We start from the raw sequence: 10,950 nt of genomic DNA on the forward strand, positions 1-10,950 counted from the left end.
AAATGAGGCAAAGTAACAAAGTTTTTTTGTACTCCTTGGACCTTTTCTATGTGTTTGCATCTGTATGTGAAGGACTGAAGTGCTAACTCTGCAGCACTAATGTTCTGTGGAGCTGGCAAGTCCCTCCTCCAGACACAAGATTTCTTCAAGTGAAACTCAAGTTGCTAGCTGTTAAAGTCCAAAGCCCAAAGTCAATACTGGGCAACAGTCGAAATCATCTGCGGGTGAGATTGATCTTCGCAAGAGAAATTATCTACAAATTCTTATGTGTTTTATATTAATAGTTCACAGGGAATCCACAAGGTGCTGTGACTCATTCCAACACCAACCTTACTCTACAGGCTCTGTCTACTTTATGTATTACTAATTACTTTTTTATATGTTTAATGCTACACAAAAACAAATATATTCTGGTGTCATAGGACACAAATGTCTGTTTTGTGGCTTTTTTTCTGTAATAGCATGATTTTATTAATTTTTTAATAGCCAAGTCAAATTTCATTTTTCAGCAAAGTTTATTTGCCTACCGCACTTTAGAAAGCTGGTGCTTCATCAAATCTGGCCCTAAAGAGATAAGGAGATTAATTTATTTACAAACTGGATCTTCTGTAATTTGAATGCAGCACAGCTATCTAAACCTGATACGTGTGTGTGTACAGTGTTAAACACTCAGAAATACATTTAATAAGAGAAACACTTTGTGATGATTCATCCTCATCTTCTGTTTCTCAGGAACACAGGAGGTCCCAGTCTGGCTACAGATGATAGTGCAGGAATGACTGAAGAGAAACCTGTGGATCTCCTTGTGATGTGTTTTCTGATGGTGCAGGTGCTCACCTGGGGAGAAAACATTTCCTGCCATCTGTTTGGCTCTGACTGACTTTGCTGTGTATCAAAAACCACAAATAATTTTTGATTGTTTCCTTGTAAGGCGAGACACTGCAGGCAATAAAAACGTTTTTTCATGCACTGGCTAACTTTGGGATTTGAGGCTGTTTTGCTTCAATAAGAAGTCTTGAAAGTGGAAAAAGTACAAATGCACGTTTTATTTTACTATATACTTCTACTATACTCTTTCCTAAATTCACTAGACATTAATATGGTCCCTGTGTTTTATATCACACTGCAGAAATAATTGGCTTCATCCCTTTTAACAATATCCATTCACTTACCACACATTTATTATAAATGTATCTAAGTTATAATGCGTCATGCAGTCTTGTCCATAGCTTTTATCGTGTGTGTCCAGTCCCATTTAATACGTAACAAAACACGTGGATGTCTGCAGAAAGAGGAGCAGGGACGTCTTTACAGACCTGAGCTGCCATTTAAAACATCTCAGCAAAATATAACATTCAAAGTTTCCAAAAGAAAGGAAAGAATATGAAGATAGGGTTAGTCATCCCGGCTTTTATCATATTTAACATTCTCCTACAGTACAATGATATTGTATAACAAAAGCCAGGATGCAGTCCTATTCCCTTATTGTTCACAATTCATGTGTGTTCATGCTTGCCCTTCATGTTGTCCTATGCAAACATATTTTATGTATCTGTATTGTTTCCATGATGGTGATGAAGTTAATCCCTGACATCAAAGAGAGAGAGAGAGAGAGAGAGAGAGGCAACAGGAGAGAAAGAGAGAGATCCAGAGTCCTCTGGTGGTTTGTTATTGACTGAAATTCATTCCACTTATTGAAGAGCGAGTTATGACCTGCTTTTTCCACACCACTTGATCTATAACCCAGATTCCCTGTATGGCAGTGAACAGAAACTCTGGCAGATACTAAAGAGGCTTAAAGCATGCATTACATGTGAGATTTAAAGCTCTGTACCATATCCATAATTTCCTGCTTGACTCCATTTCAGCTCCACAGTAACAGCTGCGCCTGAAACCAGAGGAGCAGGTGCAAAGACTGCTTTTACTAAAGCAGGGGTTAGCTGTTAGAATAAATTGTTACAACCAGTTTAGGGCAATTATAGATACAAATCTCACTATCTGTTTACAGTGGAAAAACACATGGGCACAACTCCAAGTTTTAGTGTAATTCAAGGAACTTTCAAGTTAAAAAGTGGTATCTAAGACTTGATTCCTCTGTCTCAAAATTAATTACAGAATCTTTAGCACAGGGACGGCAAACATAACAGCCTATTGACAGGGATAACAGCCTGATGACAGGGATACATGCATGCAAAACTTCTGTTTGCTTTGAAATGAAAAAAAACAACAACAATGTTTCAATGGCCAACATCAGTGCCTTTGAGACTGTCCTCCCCCCAAAAGTGACCTTGTACTTTGTTTTAATATTGGTGGCGCCCTCTAGTGGCCATAATAATTATGATGGAAGACAAGGTGGAAGTGAAGGTATCGAGTATTAAGAACAACAAAATACACTAAGGGCGGGCGGAGGGGTATCGGCTGAGTCAAGCAAACACAGGACTTGACCTGATGGTGTCCCCAGTTTAACTCAAAGTTGATGTTTTATTATAAGATCTGTACGCCAGTTCACTTCTGTGCATAGCTTATGTGTAGCTACATCCTGTCTTTATATATTTTCCTCAATTTTAACCAAACTATGACTTTACTCCTGTGGGTCGTATTAGGAACAATTCTATGATTGGTATTAAAAATTATTATGTTTAAGATAAGATAATAATATGCCTTTACTGATCCCCATGGGGGGAATTCAGGTGTTGCAGCAGCAAAAGTACAGAGTTAAACAGAATTAGATAATAAAAATAGAATAGAATAATAAAATTAAATAAAAATAAATGTTATAAAAAGAAAATAGAATTATAAGACATAAACAAACACCAAAACACACACACACACACACACACACACAATGAATCAAATTAGTTGTTGGTGCCTTTGCAGAGAATCGAATCAAAATTGTGAGACAGTATACTGATTAAACTGATACATGCACCATCACACCTGACCATCACTATGAACAATATCTATAACCTATTTGCCTCTGTGAAGAGAAGTATTGATCTCCAAGTGAATCATGTGCCTGAGGACACAAAGCTGGCCCCATTCAATAATAATTAGTATCTTTTCCACTGGGGGCCAAAAGCCAGCTGTAAAACCCAGGACTTAAGCACAAGAGCTACCAGCTGATCAATACTAATTGACTCACTGGCATGGGATTACTGACCTCCTTTGTCCAGTTCATGCTCTTTCATTTTTACACTGCTGATCTGCACCTTGAAGATCAGAGACATGCGCTTGTAACCTGACAAACTATTATTAAACTATTTTTGTATGATGCTTTCCATACTGAAAACCATAAACATGTAAAAGTGTATATATTAAGTGTTATGAGTAGAGATTAAACTGCAATATTGTCAAGCTGTTGTTATTTTTTATTTGATTAGATTAATTAAACATAAGGCCAAATGTCTTTTCTTCTTAACTACAGTTTTTCACAACCGCTATGACCCATTGTTCAATACTTTTACCGCTTTTTCAAAACTCTTCACACAGTTACCACAACATCAGCCTGTGTGGGCGATACAATTAACACAATTCTTCTTCTTTTGACACAAAATACACACATTTTACACATTTAAAATTAGTTTTAACTCCTTTTACACACAAGCTCAATCAAGACCAAAACAGTAGATGTTAACTGGTGAATTTTCAATTGCTTTCACACAGTTTGTCAAAACAGAAAACCTCATGTTCAAAACTAATGAATTGAAGATTACATTGATCACAGCTTCTGCTCCTTTTTCTTTTTGTCTATTTGGCAATACAGTAATGAATGACAGCTGATTTTTTTTTACCTCTTTACTCTACTGTAAGTCATTTTAATTTGCAATACAGTAAAGTGTTTACTGCAAATCCTGTCATTCACTATCTTCTTCTTTCATACGTAAACATTCTGCAAAGCTGCTCTGACACGGCTCGTTCACTTTCTGTACTGAGTGTTGTACAAAAAAGGACCAAAATTCATGGCCAACAAATGAAAAATGAAGAACATCATCACAAACATTGTCTCTATGGAGGCTATTTTGTCCATTTTTGAATCATTTTCATGTCTTTTCATGTCTTTGTAAGTCATTTTGTGTCTTTTTTAGTCATTCAGTCCAACATAAAATGTGATTTTGAATCCTTTTTTACTTTCAAAACACTATCATGCTCAATAAAGAATTTTACAGTAAATGTTGCAAATGTGAACAAAGGTCGCAAATACAACATATACGTAAGAGGGTTCCATCCAGTTCTATCATTTTATACTAAATATATTTGAGCTTGTCTCCAGATTTACTTGGTATATCATCATCAAACTGAAACTGGCCTCATGGAGTTTACAGCCAGAACTTTAGAGGTAAATTTACAGTAGGGCTCCACGCTGCTTTGTTTTCTAGTCTGGATGATGAAGAAGTCATGCTTTGGAGCTTTTGGAGACTCCAGAGGGTTAATTTACATGTATGATCAATACAATAATCTGTTGATTGTAAAAGAAAAAGGAAAAAAAGTAGATAAGAAACATGCAAAGTGATTCGGTTTGTGTTCTTCCATCAGTTGTCAGTGTTTTTTATGACACGGTGCTGTGACTGACTAAATGTTTCTGTTGGAAGACAACGTGTGTCAGTGTTTTGGTAGATTTGGTCAACTGTGTTAGTGTATTATTGTATTTTGGAAGTGTGTGTCTGTGTTTAGTTACACTGGGTGATTTTGACCATGAAATTAACTGTTTGGGGGATTGTGTGTATCAGGTGTGATGTGCGTTAACAGTTTTGAAAAAGTTTTTAAGGTTCTGACAAACGGGTCATAGCGGCTGGAAAAACTGTAGAGGTAAATTTACAGTAGGGCTCCACGCTGCTTTGTTTTCTAGTCTGGATGATGAAGAAGTCATGATTTGGATCTTTTGGTGACTCCAGAGGGTTAATTTACATGTATGATCAATACAATAATCTGTTGATTGTAAAAGAAAAAGGAAAAAAAGTAGATAAGAAACATGCAAAGTGATTCGGTTTGTGTTCTTCCATCAGTTGTCAGTGTTTTTTATGACACGGTGCTGTGACTGACTAAATGTTTCTGTTGGAAGACAATGTGTGTCAGTGTTTTGGTAGATTTGGTGAACTGTGTTAGTGTATTATTGTATTTTGGAAGTGTGTGTCTGTGTTTAGTTACACTGGGTGATTTTGACCATGAAATTAACTGTTTGGGTCAATTGTGTGTTTCAGGTGTGATGTGCTTTAACAGTTTTGACAAAGTTTTTAAGGTTCTGACAAATGGGTCATATCGGTTCTAAAAAACTGTAAGCCTTGAATGTATTGAATACTGCACTAGAGTATTTATGCTCTAGGATTAATTTTTTTGTGCTTAGTTTCTTAAAGATGGCTCTGAATACATATCTACAGCAAAAGGGAAGGTCTGAAATGTTGGAGGTGTATGTATGTATTTGTCTGTGTTCTACATCATAATGTGTGGTCTTACGAGTCTGGGCTGTGGTGAGTAGGCTCTATATTCGTTGGGAGTGGGATGACCAATTAGTTTGATACCATGGGTGATCTTTAAAAGTCTGTGCGTGTTGGTGACCGTGAGCACAATGACGTTGCGGCAGGCAGCGGGCACTGTTTGGACTAGAGGACATGCATGAATGTTAGAGATGCACACAACGATGCACGTACTGTGTTTCAGTTGTGTGTATCAGGTGTGATGTGCGTTAACAGTTTTGAAAAAGTTTTTAAGGTTCTGACAAACGGGTCATAGCGGTTGTGAAAAACTGTAATTACATATTTCCAAATATGTATTCTAATGCACATTTTATGACATGCAAATTAAATATATATTTTTTTAAAAATACTAAATTTGAGCTGTCATCTAGTGCAGAGTTGGATGTGGAGGATGACTTGCCTCTTTCATCTCTCTCTAATCCCTCTCTAACTCATAGTCGTTGCACATGCACATGTATTAACATGACAAGTGGCTTTGCAGTCACAGTCAATGTGAGGCGAATCAACATCAAATTTGACCCAATTTATGCAATCATAAGTCTATAAATTAACAAAAAAAATTGTTTTTAAGCTTTTGAAAGTTGAAAGTATTTTCAGCTTTATTAGTTTACTTAAAGAGCATATTTGGTAGCTGTTTATCATAAATGTTTGTTTGCAGGAGGCTATGGTCATAAATGTGGAATTATACACATGATAAATCTCCACTTACAGTAGCACTAGATGTTCTGTTGTATATTTCCCTGCTGAGTTGACATAAACATAAACAAGACTGTGATTAGGTCGTCAAGGGCAGCAGGACCCTGCAACTGTAATCCCTAAGAGATCCACACACACACACACACACACACACACACACACACACACCACTTATCATGTACATTCTTATTCCAGGCAGATCAAACACTGGTCCACATGCATGCACAGTGTGCAGATTAAGGCTATCCCTTGCTGTAGGGGCTTAGTTGACATCTCTTTCTAAGCTCTGCATTCTTCACCTCCCTCTATTCCCTTCATCTCTTTTACAACATGTCCAGCACCATAAAAAGCAATGACCAGCAGATGAGGCGTGCTTCCGACCTATGTTCTGTCTGCAATTGTAAGAATATCATTCTGTGCAGAGCGTTATGATGTCCACATTTGCTGAAATGGCATGAGCACCAATATTATAACAATTATTGATATTCTAGACCATACAATATGTGCACTTTATTTAGATTTATGTTGTGTATTGAACCATGCTTCACCCAATGTCCACCCAATGTGTATGTGTTTACATGTTATATAGTCCTCACAGATTAATTCTATATTTTAAAATTTGATGCTGCATGCTCATAATACAGGTTGTTCTTGTTACTATATGAATGAACAGAAATGCACACTTACTCATAATTTATCCAAAAATTGTAAGCCGGAAGCTGCAGCTTATTATGTCTCCAATTAACCTTTAGGCAGTGAATCAAAAATTGTAATTGGGGAACATTTCTTATTGATTTAGTCATTCTGATGTGAGGAAAGGAGTACTTGAGGAAATGAGATGGCCTTGGAAAAAAAGAGGTTAATTAGGTTGTTTATTGGGTCAAACAAACACAGGTGTCATTGCCCCCTATAAACAAAAAAAAATCAATGTTAGTAATGATATCGTTATTTTATGTTATCTTGTAAATTAACTTCTGTTCATAGATATTTCTCAGTTTCCCTATGTAACAGTGTCAAGTAGCTATATTAACCAAAAACTTCTTTTTTCCTCACCTTAACCAAGTACTTTTATTGCCTGGACCTAACCAGGTATACTATTGCTCATGAAGTCGGAATAAAATATTTTTACCTCTTTCCATGAAATGATTGTGACAAATTGATTTATTTTTGACAGATTAAGAGTATATCCTCTATTAATCAATCTCTTGATTGTGATTACTGATGCATTTAAATAGGAATAAACTGAGTTGTATCTGACTGTGTCTTTAAAATAGTGACTGTGCAACCATTTCTTAACGTAAAATTGAACCATCATATGATATGAACCGTACATTAATATGGGACATTACATAATATGAGCTATGAACAAACAAGTCTTAAATATTACTGATTATATTGATATGTTTCACAATTATCTTATTATCTCTCTGATGCATTTCTATTACAGTTTTTTACAACCGCTATGACCCATTTTTCAATACTTTTAACGCTTTTTCAAAACTCTCCACACAGTTACCACAACATCAGCCTGTGTGGGCTACACAATTAACCCTGTAAAACCCAGATATAGAAAAACGCAAAAAAAAAATTTTTTCAACCATTAACATGTTGTTGTAGGAGGCCTTTGGGGGTGAAAATGGAGTGTTTTCAAAAATGTTATGTTTTAGTAAGTTTTTACGGAAACGTTGTAATATTGCAACGTTGGGCTTAATGGGTAGCAGAATCTCCTGTATTTCCACTCATTGTCTGAACAACAGTACAGAACTAAGGATTCATTTGCAGGGTTTTGCTTTTCCCAAACCAGTATATAGCATGAATAATAATCTTAGTCATGTTGTTATGAAGTGTGATTTATTCAAACAAGCACTTTGACATTTATTTACATTATTTACATTTTAAGTTGCAGTCAGTTGCAGTGATAGTCCCAGAAGCAGTTCTTGTCCTCTGAAAAGCAGAGGCAGACATCACACTTGCTGCATTGGGTATTTGTATACCCTTTACTGCAATGTCTGCAGCGTCCTCTTGTCTTGTATGGAAAGTGTCCAGTGAGGTCTCTGCGCACATCCAGAGGGGGGTGTGCACATGTTTTTTTGGAGGAGGGACCGTTTGGACTCCCATCACCCAAGGATGGTCTCTTTACAGCATCAGAAGGGCTCCCTGCTGCGTCTGGGCTCCTGTTGCCTGCCGATGGCCATCCTCTCTTTGGAGTTTTGGGTGCTGTGCCCACCTGATTAGGAAAAAAAAGAATCAATATATCAATTTATATACATCTCAAATACGCATGAAGATACCAGTCAAATATATCACAAACAAGGTAAATAGCAGGAATAGATAATTACCAGAATGAGGGAGGATGCAAGCTCTCTTTGCTGGTGGCATTCTGAAATGGAAAAAATAAAATTGAAACAAATGTACACTGTATATACAAATAGCACACATGCTTACTAGATTCTGGATGACGAGCAGGAAAGATAAGGTGGTGGGGAGACTGATTTCATTTTGAAGTGTTTACACATTGCACTGAAGTAGCCAATTCACACATTTCACAGGCCATACAATACTGTATGATTGATCTATCGTAGACTGTGATTATCATCCTAATAGGAATGCATGTAGCCTCCACCTTACAACCACACCTTACATTCCTGAACATTAGCACCTGTTCCAGAACAATGCAACAAGTGCACCAGGAGCATCCCCCACAACTGCTTTGACTATGAATTGATAGGAGCATTTTCTTATCAATAGAGACTAAGACAAAGGGCAGACATACACAAACAGAATTTCTTTGGTAAAAAGTCCTGCATTCTGTGATAAGGAGAAAATACTGAGAGTGTTTTTGAAGGTGGTTAAAATCATTATAAGTAAATGAAAATGTTTAGATACAGCAATATATCTTTGCACTTTAGTTTCTAATACAATAAATATGTAATTCAATATAAGGCTCAGGCTAGAATGTGTAAATCATGTGTAGTTTAAAGTTATATTGTAAAAATTTTAATTGAAGTTCCTCTCAAAAACAGGGCTGTTTTGACTACCACTCTGACCCAACGTTGTAATATTGCAACACTTATAAAACAAGCTCTAAATAAAATGTAGGGCACATTTTCCACAAACACTACATATGTTCATGTTCTAGACACTGTAATAAACACAAAAAAAAAATATTCAAAGCATTTTACTTACTTGAATCAGATTAATCCAGTCCAGTAAATCGAAGGGATGTTGCTCGATCAAAAAATTGGAAGTTGTGTGACTTCTTGACCCTAGGGCGGGCCTTATATACAAATGTTGGATCCAATCGCATTGTGAGAACAAACAATAGGACCCAATGATCATGTTAACGTGGTTGAACCAAAAAAAAATAAAAAATTTTGAGGTTTTTTGGGGATAACCAAAATTGTTGTAATTCTGCAACACTGGGTCTTACAGGGTTAACACAATTCTTCTACTTTTGACACAAAATACACACATTTTACACGTTTAAACTAATTTTACACACAAGCTCAATCAAGACCAAAACAGTAGATGTTACATAACTGGTGAATTTTCAATTGCTTTCACACGGTTTGTCAAAACAGAAAACCTCATGTTCAAAACTAATGGATTGAAGATTACATTGATCACAGCTGATTCCCATCTCACCCAGCTCAGGTGCTGGGCTTTTTTCAATCACATCACCAACCACATCACCTATATTTATAGGCGAATCTTGTGAGGGAAAAGAACAAAAGATAAGACAAGGGACAAGGTGGAGGACTTGCAAAAAACAAGTGAGAAAAATGCCTAGAGGTAGAGGGAGAGTTAGAGTTAGAATGCGTGGTGGGGCTCAAAGAAGGACCAGAGATAGGGTGACAGATGAAATACGAGCTACCATCATCAACCATGTCACCAACCATGGGTTGTCACATAGAGAGGCTGGAGAACGTGTGCAGCCAAATCTCAGCCGGAGCACAGTGGCATCCATTATCCGGATTTTTCAAGCAACCAACAGGTAGATTACAGTATTCACTGTATTGTATAAGGGCCTTTCCTAATGAACAGTGTAACATGAATTACAGTAACTGTATTCTTCTGGCCCCTACAGTAATATATAACTTTGTTCCTCTAAGGGTTCAACGTTTACGTCCTTTAGAGGGCAGAGGCAGGCTTCTAAATGAAGAACAGGAGCTTGCCATTGTCATTCTGCAAAGCTGCTCTGACAACGGTTGTTCACTTTTTGTACTGAGTGTTGTACAAAAAAAAGGAACAAATGAAACATGAAAAATTAAGAACATCCTCACAAACATTTATTTACATGTATGATCAATACAATAATCTGTTGATTGTAAAAGAAAAAGGAAAAAAAGTAGATTTTACTGTGCTGTGACTGACTAAATGTTTCTGTTGGAAGACAATGTGTGTCAGTGCTTTGGTAGATTTGGTGAACTGTGTTAGTGTATTATTATATTTTGGAAGTGTGTGTCTGTGTTTAGTTACACTGCATGATTTTGAGCATGAAATTAACTGTTTGGGTCAATTGTGTGTTTCAGGTGTGATGTGCTTTAACAGTTTTGACAAAGTTTTTAAGGTTCTGACAAATGGGTCAAATCGGTTCTAAAAAACTGTAAGCCTTGAATGTATTGAATACTGCACTAGAGTATTTATGCTCTAGGATACATTTTTTTGTGCTTAGTTTCTTAAAGATGGCTCTGAATACATATCTACAGCAAAAGGGAAGGTCTGAAATGTTGGAGGTGTATGTATGTATTTGTCTGTGTTCTACATCATAATGTGTGGTCTT

This window comes from Centropristis striata, chromosome 7 (genome assembly GCF_030273125.1).
Source record: "Centropristis striata isolate RG_2023a ecotype Rhode Island chromosome 7, C.striata_1.0, whole genome shotgun sequence".
NCBI lineage: Eukaryota > Metazoa > Chordata > Actinopteri > Perciformes > Serranidae > Centropristis > Centropristis striata.